This window comes from Tamandua tetradactyla, chromosome 8, assembly GCF_023851605.1.
Source record: "Tamandua tetradactyla isolate mTamTet1 chromosome 8, mTamTet1.pri, whole genome shotgun sequence".
Classification (NCBI taxonomy): domain Eukaryota; kingdom Metazoa; phylum Chordata; class Mammalia; order Pilosa; family Myrmecophagidae; genus Tamandua; species Tamandua tetradactyla.
In genome coordinates, this window is record NC_135334.1 from 90,339,572 (window position 1) to 90,353,625 (window position 14,054).

Here is a 14,054-nt window from a genome sequence, read left to right on the forward strand (position 1 = left end):
GATAAGTCTGATATCTGACCTTGGTCTAGGTCAAGGTCAGAGACAATGCAGGCCTAAAGGTCAGGAAGTCAGGATTCTCAGTCAGTTCATCATCAAATATGTACTGAGGCTTTATTTCATGTCAAATAAATGAATAAAAAACTGTTCCTTTCTTCTAAAATATCCTTTCCAATGAAGAGGATAATTAAATGCATAATTAAAATGTAATACTATGCTCACTTTGGCAGCACATATACTAAAATGTAGTACCTGCTCTAACATGAATTCAAACAGTTTTGCCTGGATCTCTGTGATCTTGGATAAATAATGCCTGGACCACAATTCCCCTGCTATGAAAAGAAAAGAGCTGCAGGAGCCCTTCTCTAGGAGTATTCTGGAAAATCTTTAATTACCAGTTCTCTGGAAAAACATGTCCATAAATTTATTATGAGTTTTACTGATATAAGGGATGTGTAGCCCAAAATTTACGAGTAATAAAATATGCTGTCCTCTTTACGAAAATTCCATATAGTCAATTAATTGTCCCGGAATATTTTTACTGATTTTTGCTGCACTATTGTATCTGTAGTCAACCTATGCTTATAAGTGATAAATAGATATAGTCCCAACATGAGTGACAGTCAATATTTTTCATTGACATAAATATTCAAAAGTAAAACAATAAAGACATATGTTGGAAATGCACTCATTCATCAGTGATGTGAATGACTTCATGGCTGACTTAAATAATAGTATTAGAATGCTGAAAGAATATTTCCTACATTTTATGCTACACACAATGTACCAGCTACAGACAGGACACACTTTTAAGTTTAATCTTCATTATTAACATTTTCTCTATCATTGCTTAAGTCTAGACAGTCAGCAAAATAGTAATTTGTGCACTGATTTATAGCATTTGTTGATTTCAGTGGTATAAATACTCTTACTGTGGTCAAGTTCAAGCTACCCAAGTGACATCACTGGAAAGAAATGTGCAGGAGCACATTATTATGTAGTATATCCATTATATAGATACAGTAGATGTAATTAACCTCAAAAGCATAGATAATAATAAAATGTGGTAAGATAAGTAGAAAGTGATGAATTTCAAGTTTTATCTTTTTAGTAAAATGCATTTAATTTTAAGTTTATATAATTTGATTTTAATAATGACTCAATGTTGTTTAATAATTGTAGTTTGCTAGCTGCCAGAATGCAATATGCCAGAAGTGGAATGGCTTTTAAAAAGGGGAATTTAATAAGCTGCAAATTGACAGTTTTTAGGCCATGGAAATGTCCCAATTAAAGCAAGTCTATAGAAATGTCCAATCTAAGGCATCCAGGGAAAGATGCCTTGATTCAGGAAGGCCAGTGAAGTTCAGGGTTTCTCTCTCTCGGCTGGAAGGGCACATGGGAAAGTCTGCTAGCTTTCTCTTCCAGCTTCTTGTTTCATGAAGCTCCCCAGGAGGCATTTTTCTTCTTCATCTCCAAAAATTACTGGCTGGTGGACTCTCTGTTTCATGGTTCTGGAGCATTCTGAAGCTTTCTTTCTCCAAATTGCTTCCTCTTTTAAAGGATTACAGTAAACTAATTAAGATTGACCTGGAATAGGTGGAGACACATCTCCACCTAATAGGGTTTAATACCCACACTGAGTGAGTCACATATCCATGGATATAATCTAATTAAACTTTCCAACATACAATACTGAATAGGGATTAGAAGAAATGGCTGCCTTTACAAAATGGGATTAGGATTAAAACATGGCCTTTCTAGGGTACATGCATCCTCTCAAGTCAGCACAATAATCAACTCAAATATTTCTACAGTAGGGTCTGTAGGGGCTTGAGGACTCTTATACCTTTCCAAGAAAATGAGGGAATCACTGAAGATCAACCCCTTTAAAGTATCAGAGAAAGCCAGAGGCCATTCTAGTCCACAACTAAGGATCCTATATAATTCCAGGTTTGTAATAATCTCCTGAAAGTTCCCCAAGGAAAGAAACCTTGCAGTTCTTCTAAACAGCCTGTCCTTTCTTTGTCTAACCTCAGTCATTTCAGCTTCAGAGAAGGCTCTGATGTCTCTTGGTGGGTCTTTTGAAACCCTGTGATGGTTCCTTGTTTAGTACATCTCTAAGATTAGGGCAGCATCATTCTTTTCATCAGTATCTGCACAGAAAAAGTCATTAAGATGAGAGGCATGTCCAGCCTCTTCAGTCCCACTTTCCTGAGGAAATATGAGCAAAGACTGAATGTTTTGAGCCAAGATGGAGCCACCTGTTACCCAAGTCAAAGTCTGTTACCAAAGGTGACATGATCTCAGCAATCTTGGTTCTTAATGCCTTATTGAGTTAATGATTTAGCAGCAAGTGCCAGGCTCTTTGCTTGGCTAGGGTAGAAGGAGATAATAGTGCCCAGATTCCACTTAAAGGGATTCTCAGGAGTTTGCTCTGGCAAGCATGCCAGCATCTCCCTGAAAGGAGGCTTCTCATTCTGACTCCAGAAGTGACTTTCGAGAGCTTGGAACTTCATAGTCCCTCTCTAGGGACATAATTTGCCTACTAATTTGGCCCTCTAAGATGCTTCTTGATATTGACTCTTCTCTTGACTTTCATCCCTGAGATTGGTCTAAGATCCCTTTGCTCGTCCCCTGACCCTTTTCTGTCTTTGATCTCTTCCCAGGCTCAGTGCACAATTTCTTAAGATCTCCTCACTGTGGAGTCTCAAAGAGGTACACAACTCTTTAATAGTCAATATAAAGGCTCTGTGTATTATTCTCATGTAAAATGCAGTTATTAACAAGCTCCAAGTGCTGGGTGCTGTGCAAGACACACCCCAGAAACTAAAAAGAAAGAAATAGATAAATGACTCCTGCATTTAAGATATTTAGAGTACATTAGAGGAGACAGAGATGTTAGCCAACTAGAACATCATATATTCAGAGCTATGATCAAAGTATTATAAATCTTGCCACTTGAAATTTAAGTTGCATGGGCAGACTGTTAATAGAAATCTGGACTTTACACTGCTGGTGAGGATTTGAAAGTAAGGAACATGCTATCAGAAATTAGAGGAAGGGAAATCCTTGTTATGTAGTGGCAGGAAGCTTAGCAAAATTGTCTCCTGCAGTTGTATGGGAAGCAGATTGTAAGCCATGAACTGATAGCTAAGGAGATTTTCAAGAAAAGTGTTGAAGGTGCCACCTGGTTCTTTATTACTGTTTATAGTAAAATGTGAGGCAATATAGATAAATTGAGAGAAGAACTGTTGAACAAAAAGGAACCAAGTCATAATGATTTTGAAAATTCTTGCCTCCCATATGACAAAAGATGCCAAAATTAAGAGATTCACTACCAGGAAAGCATGTGCTAGAGAGAAGACTGAAGATGTGAACTATACAATATTTTTATAAAATCTCAGAAAGATCAAAAGATGGGTGTATTCCATCACCATAAGGGTTCTTTCAAGAAATTTAGGGCATATTCCACACAGACCCTCTAAGAAACCAAAGCCAAGGATAGAGAAGGGATCATCTTGAAAAGATTTGAGAGTGTGGCTTTTGTTTAATGGAGAAAATCTTTGAAATTCATGGAAAACTGATAAGGGTCTTGAAAAAATAATTTCAGCAGAAACACTGCTGGATTGGACTAAAAGAGGCAGAGAGAGTGCAAAATGGAGAAGAGGCTATTAGACCCTAAATTTCTACTAGTTGGAAGCAGGCTGATTAGACCACATAGCTGCAAACATGTGCTACTTTCATGAAAAAGGAAGGATGACTCAGATGGCAGAACTGACAGCCGGGGAGAAATATTATCAGACCTTGAAACCTAATCAAGGATGTTTTCCCAACTAGATTTTAGAACTGCTGTGGATCGGTTACTCCTTTTTACCTACCATTACCTTTCTCTTTGAAACCAGAGTGTCTATAGCTGTTATCCTATGTCTTCCCCAACACTGTATGTTGGGTGTGTTGTGGAAGATAACATGTCGCTTTATTTTCACAGGTCCTTGGATGGAGAGGAATTGTGTCCCAGGAGCTATACTTAATAGATACATCCAGAAGCCTCATCTGCACATGGAACTGATTTAAATGATGATATTTTGGACTTTGAGCTGATGCTGTCATCATGGAATGAGACTCTTAGGAACCTTAGGAGGGGGTGAGTGTATTTTGCCTATGGATAGGATGTGATTTGTTGGGGGTCAGTAGGTAGACTCTGCTAGGATGAATTATAGGGTGACTCACAAGATTCCCAACCCCCAATGTATCCTTATTGTATAATCCTCTCCATTTGACATGGGCTGGACCTGTGAAAATGATGGGTGTCATTCCCATGATTGGTTCACCATAGATGATTTGCATATGTAATTAAGGTTCCAAAGCCAACAAGATTAAACTAGGTGCATCTGACTTAATCAGGTGAAAACCCTTAAAAGAGAAACTGGGCCTTTTTGAAGAGAAATATTCCCCTGCTGGCCTTGAAAAAGAAGCTACCATGCATTCCATAGCTTCACAGAAACAAATTCTGCTAACAATCACATGAGTTTGGAGCAGGACAGAGCCTCAGATAAGACCCCAGCCCCATTTTAGGCTTGAATTGCAGCCTTGTGAGGCCCTGAGCAGAGAGCCCAGACAAACAGTACCTAGGCTCCTGCCCATGGAAAATGAGATGATAAATGTGTGCTCATTTAAACCACTAAGGTTGAGTAAAATTGCTACACAGCAATGGATAACCAATATAGATGGCCTGTGGGAAATTGAGAAAAGGGAGAAAGATTCATGGAATGGAGAGAAGATGACATGGCTTCTGACTGAATGAAGACAGGGTATGAGGGAGGGTGTAGTGGGCTGTAATGTGGCCACTAAAGCCTCAGCTGGAACTGAGATCTGAAAGATGGGTAAGACTTAACTGGGAATTGATGAGATAAGAAGACACCAGTCCAGGGGAAAAGGATGTGGAAAGACCTTCTGGCAGGAAAAATACGCTGAATGTGACAAATTGAAATAATGTCAGTGCAAGTGGAGCTTGAAATGTGAAGAGAAATGAGGCTGGAGCAATGGTCAGGTACCATACCATATGTAGCCTCGTGGACTATATTAAGAGTCTTACATAGTACTGGGCATGTTGTTGGCTACCTTTACGAAGGCAAGAAACCAATCCTACAAATTTCCTAAACTTACAAGATGAGCCAAGCTCTCCAGGAAGTCTTCAAAGTGCTTCTCTTTATGAAAGCAATTAATCTTATCACTGTCCTGGCAAGCTTGAATAGGAGAGGTGAGGCCTAGATTTATAATACTTGGCTCAGGGCCTACCAGAGGCAAGGACAAAATATTGTTAGCTGTACCATCACTTACATACAGCAGTGAAATGTCCAGAAAAGTTTAATCAAGAACAGTGAAACCTGAAGATCCATGTAATTGAAGAGCCTTGTCCCTCATCCCTAGATGCATTATTGAGAGTGAGTAGATAATGGTCTAGGGTGTATTCAGCTAATGCAATGGCTCATACAAAACCAAGTCTATCTAGTGACTTCATAGAAAATAAAAATGTGATCTACTTTAGCTCCTCAAGAGTTAATACCTGTGTCAATTTGAAAGGATTTATGTAGCCTAGAAAAACCATATTTTAATCCCAATCAATTTTGTGGGAGTAGCTGTTTCTTTAAACCCTATTCAGTACTGTATGTTGGGAACCTGATTAGATTATCTCCACAGGCATTGATTCTGCTCATTTCAGGTGGGTCTTGATTAGTTTACTGGAATCCTTCAGAAGAAGAAACATTTTGGGAGAGTCCCTTTAGAATGACAAGAACCAGGAGAAGAATCCCCACAACCGGAAGCCTTTGTAGATGAAGAAGGAAAATGCCCTTGGGGGAGCTTCATGAAACAAGACACCTGGAGAAAAAGCTAGCAGACATTGCCATGTTCACCATGTGCCTTTCCAGTTGAGAGAGAAACCCTGAATTTCATTGGCCTTTCTTGAGTGAAGGTAAGCTCTTGTTGGTGCCTTAATTTGGACATTTTTATAGACTCACTTTAATTGGGACATTTTTGCAGCCCTACAACTGTAAACTTGTAGCTTATTGAATTCCCTTTTTAAAAACCCATTCTTTTCTGGTATATTGTATTCTGGCAGCTAGCCAACTAGAACAATATCCAATCCTTGCTTTGGTAGGCTGATCTTAGTCACAGTCAATCCTCCCTGGAGAGTCTACCCAATTGTGAATCTTCTGAGGAAGCAGTAGAGCAGAGAGAGTGAATTCTGATCAGTATTGGAATTTTCTAAGAGTAAAAGTGATCCTAAGATAGAAGGAGCCACCTCAGGAGATAGGAACCTCAAAATTTAAAAAGTAACTAAAAGACCCATTGGGGGATGGTTGAGAGGAGGCTTAAGCATGGATTTTTGTCTACACAACATCAAGAGGTTCTTCCAGCCCTGAGAGTTTTAGAGGCAGAAAGGAGGATGTGAAACAGTAGCCAGAAAGTGGGGAGAGAAAAGGCATCAAGGAGGGCAAGTGGGTCCTTTAAAAAGCACTCAGTAATGAGGAAAAATAGTTCTTGATTCTGTTCAGAGTAGAAACAGTTTATGCCATTATACCTGACTTAGAAGTGAGGAGAAAGAAGTCTGACAATGCATCCTTTCTGGGAATGGTGGCCTTCAATTTGAACTTAGTTCTGTACCTCCAGTCAACTCCAATGGGTATGCTTTCCAGGTATTGCAGGCTGAGCTATGTTAGCTTTGTCACATAGAGTATTAGTAGTGTATTGCCATGTAACAAATTGCCTCAAAATGTAGCAGCTTATATAGCATGTCAGCAGAGTGATGTCACAGAGAATGGTGGAGTAATAAGCTTCAGAAGTTGGTTCCTCCATTAAAATGAACCTTATTCTGGAAGTAATTATCAGAATCAACTATCTCAGAACTCTTGAAACTTATCAGAAACTTAAAGCAACCAGGTCAAGTCCTTGATAAAGGGAGAGGCTAACAAACTTTGGTAAGAGAGTGACCTGCATGAGCCAGCTACCATCTCCCATTCCTCAGCCCTGCTATGGCTGTGGGGATGGTGGCCTATGTTCCTAGAAGAGCTGGCTGGTGCCAGAGTGTGCAGTAAGGACCTTGTCCTCCAAAAGTTTGGGGTTGTGTGTTTTGGTCAGTCTGGACTTTCCCTGAGGGGTGGGTGCAGATGCTTGCCTCTGTTTTGGCTCCATAAGTCTGTGACAGCTTCTCTGGCAAAATCCAACAGAAGATTTAAAGAGACATACAAATTTTTTTCTAAATCTATACATTTAAGGATATCTCTTTCATGTTACAGGCTGACCACAGGGATAATGGAACAGAAGCTAAAGTGACCACACTCAACAAGGAATAAAACTTTTGCAAAAGCAGTGGAAAAGTCACTATGCATATGGACAGCTGTAGCTCTCAACAGGCAACAAAAGCAATCCCTGAGGAAGGGGAGAATTTTATTTCCAGAATTACTACATTATAATTCTCAGAATGTACAGCTCACAACAAAAAAAATCACAAAGCATACAAAGAAACAGGAAAATATGGGTCATTCACAAGAAAAAAAATGTGACAGAAACTACCCCTGAGGAATCCCAGACATTGGAATTAATAGTCAAATATGTTAAATCAACTAATTAAATATACTCAACGAGCTAAAGGAAACCATGGACAAAGACTAAAGAAAATCAGGAGAATGGTGTATGAACAAATGTCAAAAAGGAGATGGAAATGATAAAATGGAACCAAATAGAAATTCTAGAGTAAATATATAAATAAATATAAAAGCCAGTGTTCTTGTATTTTTAGATTATAAAATTTCTTTTTTCTTATATGATTTAAAATATAAATGCTTAAAACAATTTTTATTAAGCTATGTTTATATATGCACAATGTATAAAAATGTCTGACAAATACAGTACAAAGGGGGAGAGGCAGAGATGTATAAGAGCAGAGTGTATACAATTGAAACTATGTTGATAATATTTGAACTGTTATAAGCTTAACATATTAGTTGTAATATCTAAGGTAATCACCAAGAAAATAAAAACAACATACAGAGAAGGAAAGAAGGGGATCAAAATGGTACACTGCAAAAGTCAAATGAATACAAGAAAGAGGCAGTAATGGAGGAATTTGGGAACAAAAACATATAAGGCATACAGAAAACAAATGACTAAATGGTAGAAGTGAGTCCTTCCTCATCAGTAATTACTTTAAATCTAAATGGTTTAATTGTTCAATTAAAATACAGAGGTTGGCAGGTTGGATTAAAATAAAACATTATCCTTATATATGCTCTCTACAAGAGTCACTTTAGATACAAAGACATAAAAGGCTGAAAGCCAAAAGGATGAGAAAAATTATTACATGAAAATAGTAACCAAAAGGGAGCTGGGATGCTTATATTATTATCAAACAAAATTGATTTTAAGTAAAAAAAATTTTACACATGACAAAGAATGACATTTTATATTGACAAAAGCTTCAATCCATCAAGAAGATATAGAACTGCTGGGGGAACATCAGGGACCCCAGCAGTCTGGACCAGGTGGAACATATGGGACCCCACACAGAACTATAAGTCCCCCAAGCCGGAGGCTAACACCCCTCCCCTCCAGGCATGGAAGGTTGATTCCCCTAGGGGAAAGGAAAGAGATTTTACTAGCAGCAAGGGCTTAGCTCAACCAAGCTCCAATTGCAGAATTAATTAACAAATTCTGACTATTTAAAATAGGCCCCCAACACAGATAAACTTGGAATAAGCACTAAAGTTACTAGGAGTTTTTGCCCTGGAAGAAAAGGGGTGGGGCTGACAGAAAAAAAAAGGCTTTTTGAGTTGGACAGCATAAAATACTGGAAAAGGGCTGAACCCCAAGAAAAAGGGACACATAGAGCCTGGAGATACATAGAGTCATGAACCAACTTAACCCCTTGATTGACAAGCCTGAGGAGTGGGTGTCTGGCTCTGAAAATGGCTGTTCTTTTACTTTTTTCCTGCTACTTAACAGTTCATTAGATAGAACTGGAAACATTCTCAGGCTCCAGCACTTCCCTGGGCAAGGGCAGAATTAAACTTGTCTGACAGACAAAGTAACTAGCCAGGTGTAAGGAGTTAATTCCCTAAAGGGTGTATCTTCCCCAAGAAAAAAATGGGGCCCAGCTCAAGTGGAATCCATCCTTCAAGGGATTCAGGCCCCAGGGACTGGAAAACTGAAGTAATTATAGCCATCCTATAACTTCACCTCTGTCACAACCACTCCCAGCAGGAAGAGTCTGCTGAAGTTAAAGGCACCACATCACATTACACTGGTAGGAAGCTGTAGGCAAACAAGTGCCACATGCTGGGCAGGATAGGAAAAGCACAGATACTAGAGGTTTCTTAGGAAAGTCTGTCAGACTGCTGGGTCTTGCCCTCAGGGAAAACCAATGCTGGCCATACTTTCCTCCTGAGATGTGAGCCTGTTTGATCAGGAAAATTCTGATTGGGTTCTATAATATCTGAGGAGACCCTCCTAAAAACAAAAGGCCCCGTACAGGCAGAGCAAGGAACAGAAAAGCAAGAACTGAAAAATTCTGATCAGCTAAACAAAATGTATGCTAGAGGTCTAGAATAAGTTGAACTGAATGTCAAAGAACAGATAGAGAACAAAGTCATCCAGCAAGAAAATCCGAGGTAGAAGAGTGAAAGCAACCTCCAGAATAAACTAAGTAAATTCTTAGACACCAGCAAAAAATAATGAATCATACTGGGAAAATCAAAGGTATGGCCCAGCCAAAGGAACAAGCCAACACTTCAAATGAGATACAGAAATTAAAACAACTAATTCAGAATGTTTGAACAGACATGGAGAATCCTCAAATGTCTAATTAATGAGTTGAGGGAGAATATAAAGAAGACATTGGACCAACAAAAAGAAGAACTCAAAAGTTTGAAAAAATAAACCACAGTGCTTATGGGAATAAAAGGCACGATAAAAGAAACAAAACGAAAACCAAAAACCAAATCTGCAACAATAGATTTGAAGGGGCAGAAGAAAGGACTAGTGAACTAGAGGACTGAACATCTGAAATCCAACATACAAAATAAAATATATGGAAAAGAATGGAAAAATATGAGCAGGGTTTCAGAGAATTGAATGACAACATGAAGCTCATGAATATACAGGTTATGGGTGTCCCAGAAGGAGAAGAGAAAGTAAAAGGAAGAGAAAGACTAATGGAGGAAATAATCACTGACAATTTCCTGTCTCTTGTGAAAGACATAAACTTACAGATCCAGAAGTGCAGCATACCCCAAACAGAGTAGATTCAAATAGACATACTCCAAGACACTTACTAATTAGACTGTCAGATGTCAAAGAGAAAGAGAGAATTTTGAAGGCAGGAGGAGAAAAGCAATCCATCACATAAAAGGGAAGCTGAATAAGACTATGTGTGGATTTCTTAGTAGAAACTATGGAGGTGAGAAGGCAGTGGTATGATACTTTTAAGATTTTAAAAAAGAAAAACTGCCAACCGAGAATTCTATATCCAGCAAAACTGTCCTTCAAAAATGAGAGGGAGGCAGACCATCGTGTTTCAGCAGGCAGAGTTCTCACCTTCCATGCCAGAGACCCAGGTTCAATTCCCAGTGTCTGCTCATGCAAAAAAAAAAAAAAAAAATGAAGGGGAATTAAAATATTTTCAACAATCAATCACAGAGAATTTGTGACTATGACATAGCTCTGCCAAGGAGCACTACAGATGGATAGGAAAAGGCAGGGGAGAGGGAGGTCTGGAGAACAGTGTAGAAATGAAGACTATAAGTAAAGATAAAATGAGAAAAAAATTAAATATGACATATGTGCTGGTTTGAAAGGGTATATGTATCCTAGAAAAGCCATGTTTTTAATCCTAATCCCATTTTATAAAGGCAGCCATTTCTTCTAATCCCTATTCAGTATTATATGTTTGAAACTATAATTAGATCATCTCCTTGGAGATGTGATTTAATCAAGAGTGGTTCTTAAGCTAGATTAGATGGAGGCATATCTCTACCTGTTTGGGTGGGTCTTGATTAATTTACTTGCATCCTTTATAAGAGGAAACATTTTGGAGAATGTGAGAGATTTCTGAGAGAGCAGAATGACATGGCCACAAGAAGCAGAGAGTCCACCAGCCAACGATCTTTGGAAATGAAAAAGAAAAACGCTTCCTGGGGAGCTTCATGAAAGGGAGCTAGGAGAGAAAGCTAGCAGATGACGCCATGTTTGCCATGTGCCCTTCTGGCTGAGAGAGAAACCCTGACTGTGTTCACCATGTGCCTTCTCACTTGAGAGAGAGATCCTGAACTTCATTGGCCTTCTTGAACCAAGGTATCTTTCTCTGGATGCCTTTGATTGGACATTTCTATAGACTTGTTTTAACTGGGACATTTTCTCAGCCTTAGAACTGTAAACCAGCAATTTATTAAATTCCCCTTTTTAAAAGCCATTCCATTTCTGGTATATTGCATTCTGGCAGCTAGGAAACTAGAATAACATATAAAATCCAAAAGACAAAATGGTAGAAGAAAATACTGCCTTACCATAATGACTTTTTTTTTGCATGAGCAGGCACCGGGAATTAAATCAATAATAACATTTTAATGTTAATGGATTAACCTCCTCAATCAACACCACTGTGCTCTTCAACATCACTGTTGTCAGTGAGCCTTTGGGCCACATCTCCTTCAAGCTGTTTGCAGACGAAGTTCCAAAGACAGCAGAAACATTTTGTGCTCTGTACACTAGGGAGAAAGGACTTGGTTGTGAGGGTTCCTGCTTTCAGAATTATTCCTGGGTTTATGCGCCAGGGTGGTGACTTCACATGCCATAACAGCACTGGTGGCAAATCCATCTATGGAGAGATGTTTGATATTGACAACTTCATCCTGAAGCGTATAGGTCCTGGCATTGTTTCCATGGCCAATGCTGGATCCAGCACAAACAGCTCCCAGTTTTTTATCTGCGCTGCTAAGACTGAGTGGATGGATGGCAAACATGTGTTCTTTGGCAAGGTGAAAGAGGGCATGAGTATTGTGGAAGCCATGGAGTGCTTTGGGTCCAGGAATGGAAAGAACAGCAAAAAGATCACTATTGCTGACTGTGGACAAATCAAATAAATTTGATTTGTGTTTTGTCTTCACCACCAGACCATTTCTTCTGTAGCTCAGACGAGTGTTCCACCTCCCCTGGTCTACCTCAGTATCCTCTCATTGTGCTCTCGCTGCAGTTTTTTGGGTTCTACTTTAGTCTCCCCTTCCAGACTAGCTGGATTACAGAGTTAAGTTTATGATTATGAAATAGAAACTCAAACAAAAACTTAAAAAAAGAGATATAGACTGGCAGAATGGGTTAAAAAGCAGGCCTCATCTATATGCTGTCGACTGGAGACTCATTTTAAACCCAGGACAAAAGTAAGTTGAAAGTGAAAGGTTGGGAAAAGATATTTCATGCAAACAACAATCAGAAAAGAGCAGGAATAGCTATACTAATATCCGACAAATTACACTTCAAATGTAAAACAACTAAAAGAGACAAAAAGGACACTATATATTAATAAATGGAATAATTCAGCAAGAAGACATAACAATCATAAATATTTATGCACCAAGCCAGAGAGGTCCAAAGTACGTGAGGCAAACACTGACAACACTGAAGGGAGAAATAGACACCTCTGCCATAATAGTTGGAGACTTCAATTCCTGGCTCTCATCAATGGATATAACATCTAGACAGAGGATCAATAAAGAAGCAGAGAATTTGAATAATACAATAAATGAACTAGACTTAACAGACAGTTACAGAACATTACACCCCACAACAGCAGTATACACATTTGTCTCAAGTGCTCATGGGTCATTCTCAAGGATACACCATATGCTAGGTCACAAAGCAAGTTTCAATAAATTTTAAAAGATTGAAATCATACAAAACATTTTCATGGATCGTAATGCAATGAAGTTGGAAATCAATAACAGGCAGAAGGTCAGAAACTCACAAATATATAGAGGCTAAACAACACACTCTTAAACAACCGGTGGGTCAAGGAAGAAATTACAAGAGAAATCAGTAAATATCTTGAGGCAAATGAAAATGAAAACACAACATATCAAAATTTATGAGATGTAGCAAAGGCAGTGCTAAGAGGGAAATTTATTGCCTTAAATGCCTATATTAAAAAAGAAGAAAGAGCAAAAATCAAGGGATTAACTGTTTACTTGTAAGAACTAGAGAAAGAACAGCAAACTAACTCTAGTAAACAAAAGGAAAGAAATAACAAAGATTAGAGCAGAAATAAATGAAATTGAGAACATGAAAACAATTGAGAATATTCACAAAACCAGAAGTTGGTTCTTTGAGTAAATACAATTGATGGACCCTTAGCTAGGTTGACAAAAAATAAGAAGAGAGAGGATGCAAATAAAATCCAAAATGGAAGAGGAGACATAACCAATGATCCCGCAGAAATAAAGGAGGTAATGAGAGGATACTATGAGCAATTATATTCTAATAAACTAGACAACATAGATGAAATGGACAACTTCCTAGAAAGATATGAACAACAAACATTGTCTTTAGAAGAAATAGACTACCTCAGCAAATCAATCATAAGTAAAGAGACTGAATCAGTCATCAAGAAATTGCCCCCAAAGAAAAGTTCAGAAACAGATAGCGTCACCAAACATTCAAGAAAGAATTAGCACCAATACTGCTTAAACACTTTAAAAAAATTGATGAGGGGGGAAAGTTACCTAACTCCTTCTATGAAGTCAACATCACCTAATGCCAAAGACAAAGATACCACAAGAAAAAAAAAATTACTGACCAATCTGTCTAATGAATATAAATGCAAAAACCCTCAACAAAATACTTGCAAATAGAATCCAGCAGCACATTAAAAGAACTATATACCATCACCAAGCAGGACTTTTTCCAGGTATACTAGGATGGTTCAACATAAAATCAACTAATGTAATGCATCATATCAACAAATCAAAGCAGATAAAGCACACATGATCGTTGCAATCAATGCAGAAAAG

The 14,054-nt window shown here is 38.4% G+C and overlaps 1 pseudogene; it reads left to right on the forward strand.

The window, feature by feature from the left end:
• Positions 1-11,816: 11,816 nt before the first annotated feature.
• Positions 11,817-12,134, forward strand: LOC143643668 (peptidyl-prolyl cis-trans isomerase A pseudogene; annotated as a pseudogene).
• Positions 12,135-14,054: the final 1,920 nt, after the last annotated feature.